Raw genomic sequence first — 22,655 nt, 5'->3', positions numbered from 1 at the left:
AGTTTATACAATAATGTTAATAGTTAATGTTAACACCCAGGTTGTTCCCTATGACTCCCAAGGGAATACGGCCGGGGTAACCACTAACCAATCTTTGGATCATAGTTTCTAGCCAAACTGTAATCAGAGAGGGCTCTCTCTTTATGATTTGTCTCTGTTATGCTGGTGTTTTAGGCTAGCTATTATGCTCAGGTTTTGGTTTATGTTTTGGTTGAAGGATTTCTTTCAGGTCTTATGATATATTATTTAGAGAGTAAAATACCATTGGGCAATGGAGTCTGGAGTTGTGAAATGCTTAGAAATGAAGGACTGGTGGTGTTCAAACTGCAGGGCCTATTGTGTATCTTAGACAAACAAAGTTAGCTTAAATGGTGATGTATGTCAACCAACAAAAAACAATTAAGAATTTTCTATTAAGCTGGTGATGTGAAAGTGAACACGCTGCACAGGAGCAAACTTGAATTCCTGTGACAAAGGCCACTGTGAAAGGTGTATTCTGAAAGTGCAGCAATTAAGAATTACACTTATCTAGATTACAGCTGAAGAAAACATTCATAAACAACACAAATTGAACTCAGGGTACTCAATGAGTAAATCCTGAAAGTTATTCTTTTTCCTTGTTGCTTAGTATTGAAAATCAGATAACATATATGGAATTTTAACAAAACAAGTAAATAACAGAAAGAGTTACAGAGACTTATTGTATGGTGAAATACACAGGAATCCAGCAGTTATCAACAGACACCAGAACGCATTCAACACTTCAGAAATCCGAGAAATTCCATCACTTTCTTTATTAAACTTCTGAAAGGATTACAGCATAAGAATTTCTTTAGGAGAAATCAACAACAACCCTTGCAAGCTCATGCGAAGGGGACTTTATAGGAATGTTTATACAAAATATCTCAGGCATTGAGTCATCTGAGAGAGAAAATATCTTCATAACTTCGTACAGAAAGTAGAAAAGAAGTTATTACAACTTTGAATGCAGCATAAATGCTCTTTATGTCTGTCAGAGGATAATTTGACCTTTGGAGGTCAGTGAGTCGGTTGAGCCACTTTGCTTTAATGCTGGAGAACGCGTCTTTATGCTTGCTGCGCTGTATTTTCTCGGGTTTGCCACCTGTGATTGTGATTGCTGCTGTGGTGACCGAATAGCCCTGCTGAGTTGGCTCAGCCTTTCATCTTTCCTCTGTATGCTTATCTATCAAAATTCTGCCTGTGTATGACTACTTATAAACTGGACAAAAATTAACATTTACAGGTTCTGGCTTGATAATATTATCTGTGTCAAATTTTTCCAGACTTCCTGTGTGGGCAATTGGTGCTTCACAATTGCCTCTATGGTTTCATCTGCTTCTGTATACTTAAAAAAGTTTGGAGGCACATCGAACAGATGATTGATCTCATTCATAATAAAAAATAGGTTGTCCACCCTATTGTATAAAGTTTTCCCTGATGCTGGCCCTGATTCTGCTGAAGTGCTGGGCTATCGTGCAATTTGTCCTGCAGCATAGGAATCAACCCTCTTGATGTAGTTTTCAAGGGTAAGCAGTCTTCCTACACTGCTTAATATGCTGGGGAGGCCTCTGTTCTGTAATTCCTGAAATCTGTCCATGAACTTGTTGATTTCAGTCTGCATATCTTGGGTTCTTCTTTCCAGTGTTCCAACCAGGTTTCGTAGTGTCAGGACCCTTTTAACCATTGAGATTGTCTCAGTCCTGTGAGCAATTCCCATGGTGGCCAGTTGAGAGCTTGTCCTGTTATTTAAAATATTTATCATTCTGGTGGCAGCATCAGGCATGTTGCCAAGGCTTGCTCTAGCTCTGTGTATTTCTCTGTTTGCCTTTGTAATGAGTACTGTTTGTTCATCTATAGTCTCAATGTACTGCCACTGATTGGTGATAGACCGGCCAATATTGGCCCAAAGGACTACTTTTAGCTCTGCTGTCACCTTTTCTAGTTTGAGCTCCTTCTCAAGCTCAGTTATCCTTTTCTTTAGAGCTTTTATTTCTCGTTCCTTTTCAGCTGCATTCTGTTTGCTCTTATCATATCTCTCATTTATTTTAGCCAAAGATTCTTTGGCTGAATTGAGCTCCAACATTTGAGCTTCCAGGACTTGAATTTCATTTTGGAGCTTCTGCATATCCAGACTATGAGTCTGCTCTGTTGTTGGTGCAGTTGTTGATGTAGTTGGTGCTGTAGGCCCTGTTTGCTGAGGAGGAGGGGCAGTTGTTGGAGCAGTTTCTTCAAGATTGATTATTTCAGGAGGAGGCTGGGAGGTTTGACCCTCTTCTTTTTGTTTCAATGCTGCCTGTAGTGCTGCCTTTGCAGCCTCTGATTCTCCTAGTTTGTCTTGAGTCCGGATTAGCTCCTTGTATAGAGATATCAATAGGGTTGTGGCCTCTTGATCATGCCTTTGCTGGGCCACATCATCTGTTTGAGGGTGGATTGTGGCCGGGAGTTTGATCTTTCTCCTCAATGTTTCCATGTCAGCATCCCTCAACTTCAATATCTCTTGTATCCCTTTGATGTCTTTGGGATCATGTCCAATCTCAATGATTATGTCTTCCAAGGACCTTATTCTGTTGTCCTTTGCCTGGGATGATGCCCTCTCCAATTCCAGTTGAGAGGCTGTATTGTTAAGGCTATTTTGTAGCCTATAGTTATCCAAGGTTTGGTCTGCCAGGGAAGCATAGACCATCTCACCCGTTTGCTTGTGCAGTTCTATCTTGTCCATTGGGTGGATATCCTTGGCAAGGACTTCCAAGTTAGTCCTTAAATAATCAGAGGCAGATTGGGGTTGTACTGCTGTTGGCATGAAATGACTCATGATCATTTTGCCTCCCTGCACATCATATGCAGACATGAGCCTTTGCTGATTGGTGGGAGCCAAGTTTAGCAGATGGTTGTACAGCTGTCTCTTGATGGGCTCATTTCTCATCTTAATATCGATGAACTGTTGTTTAATACTAGGCCCACCTTCCCTTTGCTGCCTAGAGGAACTCACTTCTCCTCCCATTGCCCTATCATGTTCCTGTTGAAAGGAACTCGCTGATGTTTCCCTGCTGGGTGGGACCATACCCAGAGGCTGCCTTATTGGCATCTCTTCCTCTGAAAGAGGATTGATTCTCTGCCTCTTCTCTCCATGAGTTGCTGATGTTGTAAGGGGAGTTTCTCTGTCCCTTTTCCTGCTTGTGTCCTCCTTTTGTGGAGTCTGGAGTGTAGATGCCTCAGCTGAAGTCTCTTGCCTTGGAGGCTCAGTTTGTTCAGTGGATTTAGGGGCTTCCACTATTTGCTTTTGTTGGGCAGGCTGTTCCTGCCTTTGTTCTTTTTGTTGTTGCTGCTCCTCTTGCTGCTGCCCTTCTCCCAGCTGCTCCATCTCTTCTTGTTGCTGCACTAGGGTTTCCATTTCCTCTTCGGTCATAGGAGGTGGCTGTTCCACCTGCTTTTCTTTGCCCTTGTTGACTGTCTATGGAGGATTCATGGCAGCTTGATGATGCGTTGTTGAGGACGAGGCTGCTGCTCCAAGTTGTTTTTTGTATGAGAGGGGAACCTGTCCACAAGTTTCTAAGTCAGCTTCCTTTTGAATATTTCTAGCCTCTCTCTCTAGCATCTCCTCATTAGTAATTTCCTCTTCTAGGGTACCTTCTTCCCAGCTTAATCTATTGGCATACTGCTCAATCTCAGGCTGCCTCACGTGTGAATAGCTGCCCAATTTGTATTTTATCCTCCTGAGGGAGACAAAGTGATTGGGGTCATAGGGTATCCATTCATAGCTAGTTTGCAGTTTGAGGGCCTCTAGGATACTGTTTGCCTCTTTCCACCCCTCCTCTTTTCTGTTGTATAGGAAAGGGCCCAGCTGGCTCCTTACCTTTAATTGTGACTTCTTGTTCTTGCTTTGAAAGTGGAGGTAGTCGGCATTCCCAAACTGCCTGAAATATTCTAAGGCAAAAAGCCTCATGGGGACATACCTTGGCAACCTAAAAGGCTTCAACTCACAGCCATATACTCTGATGACTGTGTGGTCTTGGTAGAGGTACCAATTACCAATGCTGTAGGTTTTGTTCAGGTGGAGAATTCTCCTCATGTCATCAGTTAACCTTGGAGGAGGAACACCATCCAATACTGTCATGGCTGGATGAATGAATAAGTCAATGAACTCGGAGTATGTGTATGGTGATACAGAGGCACAATGGAAAACAGAGGTCCAAAACACAACTGACCTTGGATTCCCCTGGGCATTGACTTGCTTCAAGGGAATAGAGAAGCTGGCTGGCTGATAAAACAAGAATAGGTGGTATATGTATGAAGTATACCTGAACAATCTTTCCCTCTTCAAGTTCATGAGCTGGTCATGGATCTTATCTGCAATGTATGTGGCATAATCATAATGTACAGCTGGGGGCTTACCAGGAGAGAATATAGACAGCATTGCCATTATGATTTCATCCACATCCTCCAATCCCTTGAACCCTAGGACATAGCTGATCAGATCCACTAGAATTCTCCCCAATTCATTCAAGTACTGATATCCAATAGGAGGAGTTCTGATGGCTTCAGAGCCTGGTTGTACAAACAGCTGGTTGATTTTGATGACTTGGTCATTTGACAACTTGTTCCCCTTCTTTATCAAGTTCTGCATGTGGAGGGGGGTCAATGGCTTTGCAGTGTGGAAGTGCAGCATCTCATTTATGCTTTCTGGGGTGATATGAAACAGAATTGAGCCTGTAGGGCTGAGGACAGCTCTTTGGCCTGGGTCATAGCACTCCTGGCATCTGTAGATCAACTCTGGCATAGGATTTACCTGGGGGAGGTTGTAGATGGGCAAGTTTGAGTCCCAAATCCCTAGGATGTCAGCTCCACTAAGGTGTTGGGCTTTCAACTCATTCAGCATCTGAATATTATATTTGGAGCCCAATGGAAACCAGTCTAGCATTTGATAATCCATATCTCCCAGGGCTTTCCATTCTAATTCCTGGTGAGGGGCATTGAGAGGCTTGATGTTCAGTGCAATTGGAGTCTCCATGGTCTATTCAGTTTCTGTCTTGCAGGTGAATTAGTTTCAAGTGAGCAGTACAGCACAAAGGTGAGTTTTTGCAATGCAACTGTGAATTATAGGGAGCAGAGGGTGGAGTGTACACGCAGCAATTGAAATACTGCTCGAATTATGAATAAGACCAATGCCTGGTCTCCCTCTGTCTTCTATGGCAGATTTTAAATAACTTGACCAACTGTCTCACGTTTGCGCGAGCAGTTTACAGTTTTTTGACCAAAACTCGGGAAATGAAGGCTCTGCTGGTGGTTTCAAGGTTGCAATTGTAATTAGAAGTGTTGCAGAGGAAAACTGTCGGTGAAATAGTGAGTTTCAGTGTTCCTTAAGCGTTCTGAGCAATTTACAGTGAATTTAGGCGTATGGAGGATGAACTATGAGAAATACCTGGCTAACCGCGAACAGAGGTTGTAACTGTGGGTGGAATTGGTGCTCTGGAGGTCTTTAGGTCGTTTCCCGCAGGTGGCACAGTTCAGGACGTAAAATAGCATGCAGAGGAAACAGTAGAAAATGAGCGAAAAGTACAAAAAAACGCGTTTTTTGGCTAAAATATGGACTTTTTGCAACTTGGCGCCTTTTCTGTGATGACGTCAGCCTGACGTCATAGGGTGGGGTCAGCCTCAGATGACGTCAGCATGACATCATTGGATGAGGTGGCGGGCTGCTATTGGTCCATGGGGTAATGAGGTGTCAGGCACGTTGGCACAGATGCGGACAAAGTGTGATGCGGTGGCAGGCATGGTGTTGACGTGGGGATGGCACTGGACCCGCAAACCGGGCGGTGAGTGACCTAACGGTTACGGTTTAGCCCTAGCCGCCATGGTTTCTCGGGGCGGTTATGATACGGCCCCGCATTTGTCAGAGGTTGCTCCGAGAGCCCTCAATGGGCGATGCGTGGCCGCGCCCTGACGTAACGCAACATCACTTTCTCGGGCGCTAAACCTCTGTCCCGGGGGCCGCTCCGATATTAATAAGGACCGTCGGATCTCTTGGATCTGATCCGACGGTGGACGGGGGAATGATATGATCGGGGGATACGAATGCGGGCGGATACTTTTTTATTATTTATTTTTGGGAGCAGCGCCCGGCGGAAACCTTCGGATATGGGTTTTCATAATGTTTTCAATGTATTTAAAAAATAAACCAAATGCATGCGCCAACTTTGGTTTAAGCGGTCAAAAGTGGGTTTTTTGGGTCTTTTCGTGATTTGAAAGGGGTTATGGGTAAAAGGGGCTTGTATAGGGTTTTTCTTGGCAAATAATGGTTTAGTGAGTGGAATGACTTGAGGCAAGGGGGGGGTAGATGAGGTGTAGGTTCATCCAAGTGGCCAGATGTCACTTTGATCCCTGACATAGGACTTATTGGCTATAATGCCAAGGGGAGGGGTATTTATACAAAATTTGGGGTTTATACACCATGGTGTTTAATATTAGTAGGGGAAAGGTGATATAGGGATTTACATAGTAAAGTTAGAGTTAAATATGGATGGGGGGTGAATAAAGGGAGAAAACACTAAGTTTGTTTGTGAAACACTTGGTTTAAAGAGTAGATCAAAATGAAAAGAGTTTTACACAAGAAATGTGGCTTTTGAATGAACAAGAACTACCATGAACCCATGATCTTCTTCCATGAATCTCAGCTGATGAGGGGATGTTTGTAATGAAATGGAAGGGGGAAAGAGGGAGGTTAGTCATGCTCCTTGCTGTAACTTGATGAAGATGAACACCTTGTCAATTGATAGAATTTGCCTTGGTAAACACAGTTAACACATCTGCAATGGTAAAGATAACCTTTCTGCAACCCCAACTACTTGCCTAGCATTTTTTATTTCTTCTTAGAGGGTGCACTTGGACTTGCAGACCCTTACTTGCCTTTTCTTTTCTTTGGCTTTTTCTTTGTTATTTCTATCTACCTCTACCCTTATTTCTTCCAAGGTCCCAGATTAAGCTGTTGGGAGCCTTTTCTTCTTTACCTGAACTATTTGTCTGCCAAGATTAAACAGTTTGGACAGACTTTCTTCTCTAATCTACAACTGCAAATTTAAACCATGGAATGATCCAGATTAAACTGTTGGACCATCCATCAAACTTTTAAGTCCATACCAAGCTAAAAACACAGATTGGATTATCTTGAAAATATGTGATCTTTGAGTCATCAAAGCAGAGCATATTTGGTCCTTTCATAGCCAATCATGAAATATGAAACCTATTGGTATAGGTAGCTAACAGTGGCTCCACATGGGGATGGTTTTTCATTTGAAATACCAAGAACAGCAGGTCAGAATGCCTTGGCCTTTTACTGCTTTTATGAACATGAAGTTTTGCTGCCTTGAGATGCCAAAATTGTGTACTTCTCTTCTTGGTAAACCTCTGATTCTTTTCACCTTTCGCTGACAACTAATAACACTTGAGAAACTGTATTTTACAATTTAACAGAAAGTAATATATACATTTGGGTATGTACAGTGGAGGCTCATGCTGCACTTAGGGGTGGTATTCAAAATAGTGCTTCAGCATCCTGCCATTCACAGGACCTTCATCCAAGTTAGTTTCACTAAGACTTTTGAGGAAGTAAGTATTGTTTCCTTGTACTGCTTGGACAGCAAATGGTCCTCTCCAGAGGGAATCAAATTTTCCATGTTTTCCCTTCTCCTCTCTTCTTGCATCCCACTTGAGGACTTTATCACCAACATTAAAATCTTCTGCTTTAGTTCTTCTGTCAAAGGCCTTCTTTAGCTTTTCTTGTAATACCTGAACTCTGCTGAAAACTTGATCTCTGGTTTGCTGTAGACATATGATTTGATTTATCCTTCTTTGCATATCATTTGGTTCTGCTTGGCTTTCTTGGAGAAGCTTCATAACAGGCACAAGGATGAGGGGAATTTGGCCTCTAATCCATAAACCAATTCATATGGGCTGGTCCCAATTGATCTCTTGGTTGTTAGTCTATTTGCCCATAAGGCATTGACTAGTTTCTTGTGCCAGTTCTTTTTGTTCTCTTCAAGTACCTTCTTTATAATATTTACAAGGCTTTTGTTTGATGATTCAGCAAGGCCATTTCCTTGGGGATAGTATGCAATAGAATGGCCCAAAGTAATATGAAATTTGTGGCAGAAGTTCACCATCTTCTTGGATCTGAAAGTAGCAGCGTTGTCCGTTATTATTTTGTCAGGACAGCCAAATCTAGCCAGTATGTTGTTTTCCAAGAACTGAATGATTACTGAATCATTTGCTTGTCTGCATGGGGCAGCTTCAATCCACTTAGTGAAGTAGTCTGTGGCTGTTAGAATCCATCTATGTTGGCCTGAAGATGAGGGATGAATTTCCCCAATGAAGTCCAATCCCCATTGTTGAAAAGGTCTCTCTGTTGCAATAGGCCTTAAAGGAAGTGGCAGCAGTTGTCTCTTTCCCTCAAACACTTGGCATTTATGACATGATGTGATGAATTTTTTGACATCAGAGAACATGGTGGGCCAGTAGTATCCAGCCCTTAGTATTTTATCCACAGTGGACTTCCAGTACAAGTGTCCACCACAGTCTCCTGCATGAAACTCTTTCATGATATTGTTAATCTCATTTTCAATTAAACAGTGCAGCAATATACCTTCATGGTTTTTCCAAAGCAAATTGCCATCCATCACACAAAATCTTGATGTTTTCATTTTTAAGAACCTACACTTAGTTTTGGACAGTCCTGGGGGAGCACACAGGTTTTGCAACACATAACAGATATCGGAATACCAGGGGGATTGTTCAAAGGCTACATTGATCTTTGGAGTTGCCAGCTCTGTTTCACTGTCCAGCTGATTGATGTCTAAGGCTTGAAAATTTGTTTCTGTCATTAATTTGGCCAAGCCTTGCCCTTTTATTAGTTTTGTAGGTTTTATCTCAATGTCAAACTCCAAAATGCTGGCAATCCATTTTCCTCTTCTGCCTTCTAAATTCTCTTGGGTGAGAATGTCTTTGACAATAGGACTTGGCACATATGCTTTAACATGGGAATAAAGGATATAAATCCTAAAGTCTTTAATTGCTTTGACTAAAGCATAAGCTTGTTTTTCCATGATTTGATACTTCAAAGGCGCATCTCTGAGAGCTTTGCTAAAGAAAGCAATTGGCTTCTCATTTCCTTGGTCATCCTTTTGTAATAGAACAACAACAATAGTATGTTGGGAGGCAAAAGAGAAAATGATAAATTCCCTGTCAAACTGAGGATTGGTCAAGACTGGGGTTTGGGTAAGGGCCAATTTTATACCTTCAAATGCTTGATTGGCTTCAACAGTCCACTTCACTTTTGAATCCTTTTTCAGCATGTTATTTAATAATCTGATTAGCTCTGCCAGGTTTGGGATAAACCTTCTCAAGAAATTGATTTTTCCCAAGAATCCTTGTAATTCTTTGACATTCCTTGGGTGAGGCATTTGCAGGATAGCCTGTATCCTATCTGGGTCAATTCTAATGCCATCTTTTGAGATGATGTGCCCTAAGAGCTTGCCTTCTTCTAAACCAAAGAGGGATTTCTTAGGATTCAAGGAGATTCTATATTTTCTGCATTTTAGGAAGATCTGTCTTAGATGTTTTATATGTTCTTGGTCTGATTTTGAGAAAGGTGTTAGGTCATCTAGATAAATGACTAAGAAGTCATGAATCTCCTTTGCAAAAGTAATGTCCATTGCTCTTTGAAATGTCGCCCCTGCATTTTTCAATCCAAAAGGCATCTTTACATATTTGAAAGTTCCCCATGGGGTTGTAAATGTTGTTTTGTCCTGATCATCAGGGTGAACTAAGATCTGGTTGAAACCTGAAAATCCATCCAGTAATGAGATCCTTGAGGCCCCTACCACCCTTTGAAGAATGTGATCCATCTTGGGTAAGGGGTAGTTGTCTTTTAAGGATACTTGGTTTAGATTCCTTAAGTCCACACACAGCCTGATCTCACCTGTCTTCTTTCTTGTAGGGACTAAGTTGGAGATCCATTCAGAGAATCTGATTGGTGCTATGATGCCTGCCTTGAACATTTTTTGTACCTCTTGTTCCATTGCTGGGAGAAGCATAGGATTGATTCTCCTCAGTTTTTGTTTAAAGGGATTTTGATCAGGTTTGAGAGGGATAGTGTGTTGGATTACAGAGGTGTCATAGGACTTTAGGTCCTCATAGCTCCATGCAAAAACATCCTGGAACTCTTTGAAGAGGTCAATGTATTTTGGCTTTTGGTCAGGAGGTAAGGAAGCAGATAATTTGATTATCTTGGGTTGGTCAATTGTACCTATGTTACATTCTTCAATGGCTGCATTTAGGGGCTGCATTTTTGGTTTTCTGGGAATATCATTTGAATCAAAGATGTCCTCTAGTGGGGTTAGGCCTGTTGGTAGAAAATTGTCTTTTAGCTCAATGATTTCAGTTTCAGCATTGGACATTCCCTCTTCCCAGTCAACTTGTTGAATTTGCTGGATGTTTTCTATATTGAAAATAGTTGGATTTAGCATTTGTTTTGCAGTTCTAGGTGATATTGGCTGAGCAGTCTGTTGAAACTGTATTTGTGATGGACTTGCTCCATTAAGTATTTGTGATTGACTTGCTGACTCAAGTATTTGTGATTGACTTGCTGTCTCAAGTATTTGTGATTGACTTGCTGTCTCATTGTCTATATTTAGTCCTGCAAATTCTTGCTGCAGAGTTAAAAAATGGTTTATTTGCTTGTCATCCTCAAATACTTGCCAATCATTGATGTTGTTTGGAATGGAGGGTATGTGTTTTACCTCAGCTGTGAAACAATAGTGGGGCTCAAAGGGCAACTTGCAGGTACTTGCAAAGGTGGCTAAATTATGAGCATGTAGATTTTGGGTTCTGGGAATTTTAGTAATTTGGAATTCAGAGAAAAAGTTTAGTACCTCAGCAACAGCAGACCTATAAGTCCTTAGTCTTTTGTCATTGGTGACAAAGTTTCCTTTCACTTGTTGGATAATGAAATCTGAATCTCCCATGATTGAAACCCTGGCAGCTTGTAAGAATTTTGCCAACTTGAGTCCTAGTAAAAGGGCTTCATATTCTGCCATGTTATTAGTACATCTGAAATTCAGTCTATAGGCTCTGCCTTCTGCATGACTATTTTCTTTATTGTGTACCCAAACTCCAGCTCCTGCCCCTAATTTGTTGACTGAGCCATCAAATTCAAGGAACCATAGAATATCTTGTTGAGAAGGAGATTTTATGATTTGTTCATGGGCTGGTAATGTAAGTAGCAATTGTGATTTTTTCTCTAGCTTGTCTTTTAGGGCAGTCTCACCATTTAATTGAATGTTCTTGACAACTAAGGCAACAACACTATCTAATGTTTGATTGACTGTTGTTTTATGAGTGATACTACTCTCATTTGCATCTTCCTCTTGTATGAATATCTTGGTTTCAACTTTCAACTTCACCTTTGGAGGGAGTAGTTGTATCATTGAAGAGAATGTATGAGTCTATGTCTGAATGGACAACATATATAGGAAAATTTTGAGGTTTTTCTTCACTGCTGACCATGTACTTCATTATTGTTTCTCTGTACAGTCTTTTCGGTTGCCCAAACACAGAGATGGTAGCATATGACATGTCTAATTGCAGAGAACCTTGGAGTTTATCTCCCCATGATCTTGATAACAGCATTCCATACTTAGGTGGGATATCAGCAACTACCACATCCATTAGGATTGTCTTGTTTAGGTATTGAACTAGAGAGACACATAAGTCTTTTATGAGACCTAGACACTTGACTTGGCTGGAGTCAAAGGAAAACAGATCCTTGTATGGTCTTGTTATGTCTAAATTCAATCTCTCCATTACTGCTTTTGGCATGAGATTGTGAGAGGCACCTGAGTCAAACATTGCATTATGTAATATTTTGTCATGAATATGTAAACTAACATAGAACGGCAATACCCCTGTGACTACTATTTTTCCATCCACTTCTGGGCCAAACATGAGTTCTGGGGTGTCATCCAGCACATTGACATCATCTTTGTTGCTAGTGAGTTGAAGGGACCTTTTGATCTGCAATTTATAGTTGTCATGCTTGGCTAATGCCAAGAGAGGAATAGCTATTTTTATTTTGCCAATTTCAGTTTCTAAATCAAAGGGTTTTTCAGATTGGGCCTTGTGGTTGTAGGTGACAGTTCTTTCTTTGTTCATTAAATCTCCTTCTTGATTTTTATCTTGACTTTGAGATTTATCCTTTTTACTCATCTCTTGAGGAGTAACATTTAAATTAGGATGAGAAGATGAAGTGTCCAGAGACTGCTGTCTTAAGGACAGTGGTTCAGTGATCTCTTCAACAATCACTTCTTCTGTAGGTAAATTTAGTTGGTCATTAGGTTCTGTGACTATAACCCTTTCAGGCTGCTGATTATCCTTTTTCTTTTCAGGCTGGTTGACATTCACAGTTCTACTCCTTAGCTTGTACTGTTTATGGACTTCATAAACAGCAGTGTCATAACCTTGTTTAAAGTCAAAGGATTCACCTGATTTAGTTTGGAACAGTTTGATTTCCTCATCCTCATGATCTTCTTGTGTTAAGAAAACTTGACTTTCACCATCCAGCCCTATTAAATTAATCTCCGGATCTTCATTGGGCTCTGCTGAAGTGGAGGTTTCAGCATAGTTTTCTTGGAAAGGGGGTCTTATTTCTTGATCAGCACTGGTTTTTCCAATGCCTGGGTTTTGGGTTCTCCTAAAATTTGGATTCCTAGGAGGGTTGTTTTGTGGTGCTTCCCATGATGACTTTCTTTCAACCGATTCCACTCTATCACCTAATCTTTTCATTCCATTTAATATGGCATCAAGTTTTTGGTCAAAGGCAGAGGGTTCTTCTTTGAAAACAGTCCTCTTTTCCAACCTTGCCCTGTTTCTTTTGGCAATCAGGTTGGCTTCCACTGTGACAGCAACCCTTTGGGCTTCTTCCAAGGATTGACAGTCTCTTTCCTTCAATTGATAGGCCATGTCAGGGTCAAAACCATCAGGGAATTTGTACAAGGCTAAGTCAGGAGGAGGCCTCAAATTTTGTGGAATTGAGTTATATACATTGTTAAATCTTGCACAATACTCCAAAACAGTCTCTTGGGGACCTCTTTTGATGGTGTCATATTCCCCAAGTATGTGCAGAGGATCTTTCTTCTTCTCCCATCTACTAGTAAAGGCTTGATACAGTTCAGCAGGAGTTGTAATGGAGTTTGCATTTAGGGATCTAAACCAAGTTCTTACATCCCCAGTTAGGCTTTGAACAAACATCCTCATTCTGACACTGTCATCATCTATTTCATAGGTCTCAAAATGGTCTTGCATCCTCTTGGCATGCTGGGAAGCTGTCAGAGGGCCATTGGAGTCAAAATATGAAATTTTGGTTTGGTAATCTTGGGGTAGAGCTGCAGCATTAGCTGGTATCTGCAAGGGTGCATATCTGTTGGCCATATTTACAGGGTTTAGAGGATTAACAGGGGCAACTGGGACAATAGGAACAGTGGGTATCACAGGGGTAACAAGTAGGGGTGAACCTAGAAGGTTGGTCAAAGGGATATGTGCAGTGGATGAAGATATGAGAGGGGGACTTTGAGATGTGGATGGTGAACTAGGGGAACTAGGGGTAGACCTAAAAAGGACCTTGCATGGAGTAGGTATAAGGCTAGGATGATCTGGCTCTGAAGTCAAATCAGCAGGCTGCTCCTGCTTTTGCTGCCTCCTAATGTTTCTTGGGATGGTATTTGGATTATCAACAATGGTAGGTGGATTAGGGTCAGGATTTGCCCTAGTGTGCCGTGGATTTCTCTTAGGAGCCAGTTTCTAACTGTTTTTTAGGATTTTGTGGGAAATTTTTATATCTGAAGGACTGGATGAAGATTTTGGAATGGCTATATATTCTCAGAGCTAAGATGAAGATTCCCTAAACAAGCTCCTCCCTAAAACTGTTAATGTGATACAGAAACAGATTAAAGGCCTCTTGACTTATTTCAGGCTTGATAGTAGCTTATGGAAGATATATAGTAATTTAAAAATCTCAAGCACTCCCCAGTGGAGTCGCCAATTATGTTAACACCCAGGTTGTTCCCTATGACTCCCAAGGGAATACGGCCGGGGTAACCACTAACCAATCTTTGGATCACAGTTTCTAGCCAAACTGTAATCAGAGAGGGCTCTCTCTTTATGATTTGTCTCTGTTATGATGGTGTTTTAGGCTAGCTATTATGCTCAGGTTTTGGTTTATGTTTTGGTTGAAGGATTTCTTTCAGGTCTTATGATATATTGTTTAGAGAGTAAAATACCATTGGGCAATGGAGTCTGGAGTTGTGAAATGCTTAGAAATGAAGGACTGGTGGTGTTCAAACTGCAGGGCCTATTGTGTATCTTAGACAAACAAAGTTAGCTTAAATGGTGATGTATGTCAACCAACAGAAAGCAATTAAGAATTTTCTATTAAGCTGGTGAGGTGAAAGTGAACACGCTGCACAGGAGCAAACTTGAATTCCTGTGACAAAGGCCACTGTGAAAGGTGTATTCTGAAAGTGCAGCAATTAAGAATTACACTTATCTAGATTACAGCTGAAGAAAACATTCATAAACAACACAGATTGAACTCAGGGTACTCAATGAGTAAATCCTGAAAGTTATTCTTTTTCCTTGTTGCTTAGTATTGAAAATCAGATAACATATATGGAATTTTAACAAAACAAGTAAATAACAGAAAGAGTTACAGAGACTTATTTTATGGTAAAATACACAGGAATCCAGCAGTTATCAACAGACACCAGAACACATTCAACACTTCAGAAACCCGAGAAATTCCATCACTTTCTTTATTAAACTTCTGAAAGGATTACAGCATAAGAATTTCTTTAGGAGAAATCAACAACAACCCTTGCAAGCTCATGCGAAGGGAACTTTATAGGAATGTTTATACAAAATATCTCAGGCGTTGAGTCATCTGAGAGAGAAAATATCTTCATAACTTCGTACAGAAAGTAGAAAAGAAGTTATTACAACTTTGAATGCAGCATAAATGCTCTTTATGTCTGTCAGAGGATAATTTGACCTTTGGAGGTCAGTGAGTCAGTTGAGCCACTTTGCTTTAATGCTGGAGAACCCGTCTTTATGCTTGCTGCGCTGTATTTTCTCGGGTTTGCCACCTGTGATTGTGATTGCTGCTGTGGTGACCGAATAGCCCTGCTGAGTTGGCTCAGCCTTTCATCTTTCCTTTGTATGCTTATCTATCAAAATTCTGCCTGTGTATGACTACTTATAAACTGGACAAAAATTAACATTTACAGGTTCTGGCTTGATAATATTATCTGTGTCAAATTTTTCCAGACTTCCTGTGTGGGCAATTGGTGCTTCACAATTGCCTCTATGGTTTCATCTGCTTCTGTATACTTAAAAAAGTTTGGAGGCACATCGAACAGATGATTGATCTCATTCATAATAAAAAATAGGTTGTCCACCCTATTGTATAAAGTTTGCCCTGATGCTGGCCCTGATTCTGCTGAAGTGCTGGGCTGTCTTGCAATTTGTCCTGCAGCATAGGCATCAACCCTCTTGATGTAGTTTTCAAGGGTAAGCAGTCTTCCTACACTGCTTAATATGCTGGGGAGGCCTCTGTTTTGTAATGCCTGAAATCTTTCCATGAACTTGTTGATTTCAGTCTGCATATCATGGGTTCTTCTTTCCAGTGTTCCAACCAGGTTTCGTAGTGTCAGGACCCTTTTAACCATTGAGATTGTCTCAGTCCTGTGAGCAATTCCCATGGTGGCCAGTTGAGAGCTTGTCCTGTTATTTAAAATATTTATCATTCTGGTGGCAGCATCAGGCATGTTGCCAAGGCTTGCTCTAGCTCTGTGTATTTCTATGTTTGCCTTTGTAATGAGTACTGTTTGTTCATCTATAGTCTCAATGTACTGCCACTGATTGGTGATAGACCGGCCAATATTGGCCCAAAGGACTGCTTTTAGCTCTGCTGTCACCTTTTCTAGTGTGAGCTCCTTCTCAAGCTCAGTTATCCTTTTCTTTAGAGCTTTTATTTCTCGTTCCTTTTCAGCTGCATTCTGTTTGCTCTTATCATATCTCTCATTTATTTTAGCCAAAGATTCTTTGGCTGAATTGAGCTCCAACATTTGAGCTTCCAGGACTTGAATTTCATTTTGGAGCTTCTGCATATCCAGACTATGAGTCTGCTCTGTTGTTGGTGCAGTTGTTGATGTAGTTGGTGCTGTAGGCCCTGTTTGCTGAGGAGGAGGGGCATTTGTTGGAGCAGTTTCTTCAAGATTGATTATTTCAGGAGGAGGCTGGGAGGTTTGACCCTCTTCTTTTTGTTTCAATGCTGCCTGTAGTGCTGCCTTTGCAGCCTCTGATTCTCCTAGTTTGTCTTGAGTCCGGATTAGCTCCTTGTATAGAGATATCAACAGGGTTGTGGCCTCTTGATCATGCCTTTGCTGGGCCACATCATCTGTTTGAGGGTGGATTGTGGCCGGGAGTTTGATCTTTCTCCTCAATGCTGCCATGTCAGCATCCCTCAACTTCAATATTTCTTGTATCCCTTTGATGTCTTTGGGATCATGTCCAATCTCAATGATTATGTCTTCCAAGGACCTTATTCTATTGTCCTTTGTCTGGGATGATGCCCTCTCCAACTCCAGTTGAGAGGCTGTATTGTTAAGGCTATTTTGTAGCCTATAGTTATCCAAGGTTTGGTCTGCCAGGGAAGCATAGACCATCTCACCCGTTTGCTTGTGCAGTTCTATCGTGTCCATTGGGTGGATATCCTTGGCAAGGACTTCCAAGTTAGTCCTTAAATAATCAGAGGCAGATTGGGGCTGTACTGCTGTTGGCATGAAATGACTCATGATCATTTTGCCTCCCTGCACATCATATGCAGACATGAGTCTTTGCTGATTGGTGGGAGCCAAGTTTAGCAGATGGTTGTACAGCTGTCTCTTGATGGGCTCATTTCTCATCTTAATATCGATGAACTGTTGTTTAATACTAGGCCCACCTTCCCTTTGCTGCCTAGAGGAACTCACTTCTCCTCCCATTGCCCTATCCTGTTCCTGTTGAAAGGAACTCGCTGATGTTTCCCTGCTGGGTGGGACCATACCCAGAGGCTGCCTTATTGGCATCTCTTCCTCTGAAAGAGGATTGATTCTTTGCCTCTTCTCTCCATGAGTTGCTGATGTTGTAAGGGGAGTTTCTCTGTCCCTTTTCCTGCTTGTGTCCTCCTTTTGTGGAGTCTGGAGTGTAGATGCCTCAGCTGAAGTATCTTGCCTTGGAGGCTCAGTTTGTTCAGTGGATTTAGGGGCTTCCACTGTTTGCTTTTGCTGGGCAGGCTGTTCCTGCCTTTGTTCTTTTTGTTGTTGCTGCTCCTCTTGCTGTTGCCCTTCTCCCAGCTGCTCCATCTCTTCTTGTTGCTGCACTAGGGTTTCCATTTCCTCTTCGGTCATAGGAGGTGGCTGTTCCACCTGCTTTTCTTTGCCCTTGTTGACTGTCTGTGGAAGATTCATGGCAGCTTGATGATGCGTTGTTGAGGACGAGGCTGCTGCTCCAAGTTGTTTTTTGTATGAGAGGGGAACCTGTCCACAAGTTTCTAAGTCAACTTCCTTTTGAATATTTCTAGCCTCTCTCTCTAGCATCTCCTCATTAGTAATTTCCTCTTCTAGGGTACCTTCTTCCCAGCTTAATCTATTGGCATACTGCTCAATCTCAGGATGCCTCACGTGTGAATAGCTGCCCAATTTGTATTTTATCCTCCTGAGGGAGACAAAGTGATTGGGGTCATAGGGTATCCATTCAAAGCTAGTTTGCAGTTTGAGGGCCTTTAGGATACTGTTTTCCTCTTTCCACCCCTCCTCTTTTCTGTTGTATAGGAAAGGGCCCAGCTGGCTCCTTACCTTTAATTGTGACTTCTTGTTCTTGCTTTGAAAGTGGAGGTAGTCGGCATTCCCAAACTGCCTGAAATATTCTAAGGAAAAAAGCCTCATGGGGACATACCTTGGCAACCTAAAAGGCTTCAACTCACAGCCATATACTCTGATGACTGTGTGGTCTTGGTAGAGGTACCAATTACCAATGATGTAGGTTTTGTTCAGGTGGAGAATTCTCCTCATGTCATCAGTTAACCTTGGAGGAGGAACACCATCCAATACTGTCATGGCTAGATGAATGAATAAGTCAATGAACTCGGAGTATGTGTATGGTGATACAGAGGCACAATGGAAAACAGAGGCCCAAAACACAACTGACCTTGGATTCCCCTGGGCATTGACTTGCTTCAAGGGAATAGAGAAGCTGGCTGGCTGATAAAACAAGAATAGGTGGTATATGTATGAAGTATACCTGAACAGTCTTTCCCTCTTCAAGTTCATGAGCTGGTCATGGATCTTATCTGCAATGTATGTGGCATAATCATAATGTACAGCTGGGGGCTTACCAGGAGAGAATATAGACAGCATTGCCATTATGATTTCATCCACATCCTCCAGTCCCTTGAACCCTAGGACATAGCTGATCAAATCCACTAGCATTCTCCCCAATTCATTCAAGTACTGATATCCAATAGGAGGAGTTCTGATGGCTTCAGAGCCTGGTTGTACAAACAGCTGGTTGATTTTGATGACTTGGTCATTTGACAACTTGTTCCCCTTCTTTATCAAGTTCTGCATGTGGAGGGGGGTCAATGGCTTTGCAGTGTGGAAGCGCAACATCTCATTTATGCTTTCTGGGGTGATATGAAACAGAATTGAGCCTGTAGGGCTGAGGACAGCTCTTTGGCCTGGGTCATAGCACTCCCGGCATCTGTAGATCAACTCTGGCATAGGATTTACCTGGGGGAGGTTGTAGATGGGCAAGTTTGAGTCCCAAATCCCTAGGATGTCAGCCCCACTAAGGTGTTGGGCTTTCAACTCATTCAACATCTGAATATTATATTTGGAGCCCAATGGAAACCAGTCTAGCATTTGATAATCCATATCTCCTAGGGCTTTCCATTCTAATTCCTAGTGAGGGGCATTGAGAGGCTTCATGTTCAGTGCAATTGGAGTCTCCATGGTCTATTCAGTTTCTGTCTTGCAGGTGAATTAGTTTCAAGTGAGCAGTACAGCACAGAGGTGAGTTTTTGCAATGCAACTGTGAATTATAGGGAGCAGAGGGTGGAGTGGACACGCAACAATTGAAATACTGCTCGAATTATGAATAAGACCAATGCCTGGTCTCCCTCTGTCTTCTATGGCAGGTTTTAAATAACTTGACCAACTGTCTCACGTTTGCGCGAGCAGTTTACAGTTTTTTGACCAAAACTCAGGAAATGAAGGCTCTGCTGGTGGTTTCAAGGTTGCAATTGTAATTAGAAGTGTTGCAGAGGAAAACTGTCGGTGAAATAGTGAGTTTCAGTGTTCCTTAAGCGTTCTGAGCAATTTACAGTGAATTTAGGCGTATGGAGGATGAACTATGAGAAATACCTGGCTAACCGCGAACAGAGGTCGTAACTGTGGGTGGAATTGGTGCTCTGGAGGTCTTCAGGTCGTTTCCCGCAGGTGGCGCAGTTCAGGACGTAAAATAGCATGCAGAGGAAACAGTAGCAAATGAGCGAAAAGTACAAAAAAACGCGTTTTTTGGCTAAAATATGGACTTTTTGCAACTTGGCGCCTTTTCTGTGATGACGTCAGCATGACGTCATAGGGTGGGGTCAGCCTCAGATGACGTCAGCATGACGTCATCGGATGAGGTGGCGGGCTGCTATTGGTCCATGGGGTAATGAGGTGTCAGGCACGTTGGCACAGATGCGGACAAAGTGTGATGCGGTGGCAGGCATGGTGCTGACGTGGGGATGGCGCTGGACCCACAAACCGGGCGGTGAGTGACCTAACGGTTACGGTTTAGCCCTAGCCGCCACGGTTTCTCGGGGCGGTTATGATACGGCCCCGCATTTGTCAGAGGTTGCTCCAAGAGCCCTCAATGGGCGACGCGTGGCCGCGCCCTGACGTAACGCAACGTCACTTTCTCGGGCGCTAAACCTCTGTCCCGGGGGCCGCTCCGATATTAACAAGGACCGTCAGATCTCTTGGATCTGATCCGACAGTGGACGGGGGAATGATATGATCGGGGGATACGAATGCGGGCGGATACTTTTTTATTATTTATTTTTGGGAGCAGCGCCCGGCGGAAACCTTCGGATATGGGTTTTCATAATGTTTTCAATGTATTTCAAAAATAAACCAAATGCATGCGCCAACTTTGGTTTAAGCGGTCAAAAGTGGCGTTTTTGGGTCTTTTCGTGATTTGAAAGGGGTTATGGGTAAAAGGGGCTTGTATAGGGTTTTTCTTGGCAAATAATGGTTTAGTGAGTGGAATGACTTGAGGCAAGGGGGGGGTAGATGAGGTGTAGGTTCATCCAAGTGGCCAGATGTCACTTTGATCCCTGACATAGGACTTATTGGCTATAATGCCAAGGGGAGGGGTATTTATACAAAATTTGGGGTTTATACACCATGGTGTTTAATATTAGTAGGGGAAAGGTGATATAGGGATTTACATAGTAAAGTTAGAGTTAAATATGGATGGGGGGTGAATAAAGGGAGAAAACACTGAGTTTGTTTGTGAAACACTTGGTTTAAAGAGTAGATCAAATTGAAAAGAGTTTTACACAAGAAATGTGGCTTTTGAATGAACAAGAACCACCATGAAACCATGATCTTCTTCCATGAATCTCAGCTGATGAGGGGATGTTAGTAATGAAATGGAAGGGGGAAAGAGGGAGGTTAGTCATGCTCCTTGCTGTAACTTGATGAAGATGAACACCTTGTCAATTGATAGACTTTGCTTTGGTAAACACAGTTAACACATCTGCAATGGTAAAGATAACCTTTCTGCAACCCCAACTACTTACCCAACTACTTGCCTAGCATTTTTTATTTCTTCTTAGAGGGTGCACTTGGACTTGCAGACCCTTACTTGCCTTTTCTTTTCTTTGGCTTTTTCTTTGTTATTTCTATCTACCTCTACCCTTATTTCTTCCAAGGTCCCAGATTAAGCTGTTGGGAGCCTTTTCTTCTCTACCTGAACTATTTGTCTGCCAAGATTAAACAGTTTGGACATACTTTCTTCTCTAATCTACAACTGCAAATTTAAACCATGGAATGATCCAGATTAAACTGTTGGACCATCCATCAAACTTTTAAGTCCATACCAAGCTAAAAACACAGATTGGATTATCTTGGAAATATGTGATCTTTGAGTCATCAAAGCAGAGCATATTTGGTCCTTTCATAGCCAATCATGAAATATGAAACCTATTGGTATAGGTAGCTAACAGTTAATATGAGAAATGATATAAAAATAAGCGCTAAGTTATAAAGTTTAAAAAATTAGGCTTAAGAAGAAAAAAAGTTTCTATGTGATTTTATACAATTTCCTAAGTAAAAAGGGTTTTACTTAGGCATTTTATGAAATGGGATGGAGTGATTTGGTGATATTAAGCAGATCTCAATATCTCAAGGGGGGGAATTAGTAAATGATTTCAGGAAAAAATATGAGGGGAGTTAGTAATGCTTCGCTTGATCTGCTCCAAAATATAAAATTGCCCTAGTACCTGTGATAGAAGTGAGATTAACATTCTGAGAGACAAAACATATCACAAGTCTCTTTCTACAACACCAAAACTGCCTACCCAGCCTACTGTATCTAACATTTTTTCTTCTTTTTCCATGGGTGCATTTGGACTGGCAGACCCTCATCAATTTTCTTTTCCTTACATTGTAAACCTATCTAGATTTACACTTATTTCTTCCAAGGTTTCAAATTAAACTGTTGAGCTCCTTTGCTTCTCTACCTATCTACTTATCTGCCAAGTTTAAACAGTTTGGACAGATTTTTATTCTCTATCTCTAAAACAGGAAATTCATACATGAACTGGCCAAGATTAAGCTATTTGGTCATTCACCAATTGTGGCAAAAAAATTCAACAAACTGTACATGATGCTTTATTTATTGAAAATGAAATAGTAGTGGCATTTGGACTTGCACACTTTCCTGGTCCTTTTCTTTGGGGTTCATTCTTTCACTTTTTTGACCATCTTATTCTTTTTTTACCCTCTGATTTTCTTTTAGAGTATACCCTCTTTACATTTTTAATTTTTTTTAATTTTTCATAATATGGAAAACCTTTGCAACAAGGAAAGCTATGAACATATTGCAGAGCTAATCAAGGCAATCATGAAATATGACACCTATTGGTATAGGAGCATAACAGGTGGTATATTTAGTAATATAAGGTGGCATTTTGACCATTGAAAAAGTATGGTAAGACTTTTTCAAATTCACACACACACACACACACATATTAAAATAGAAATTTAAAATATTTTTTACTTTTTTTTTTTAAGTAAGAATGATGGTATAAGGTGGTATATATGGAAAAGATGGTTTACAGGTCAAATATTTCACAAACGTCAAATTAGGCTTGTAGGCTAATATACCTTCACCAAAATTAACATCTTTCTTACTATTAATTTAATGTATATTAGGTTGAAGAAGTCTATAAATTTTTACATCTTTAGAATATCCAACAAAAAATCACTTTTCATCTTTATGGT

Source organism: Pinus tabuliformis, chromosome 2_2 (assembly GCF_031772625.1).
Source record: "Pinus tabuliformis cultivar Carrire ecotype Pingquan chromosome 2_2, CPIR1, whole genome shotgun sequence".
In the NCBI taxonomy this organism is placed as follows: Eukaryota; Viridiplantae; Streptophyta; class Pinopsida; order Pinales; family Pinaceae; genus Pinus; species Pinus tabuliformis.
This window is presented reverse-complemented; position numbering follows the sequence as displayed.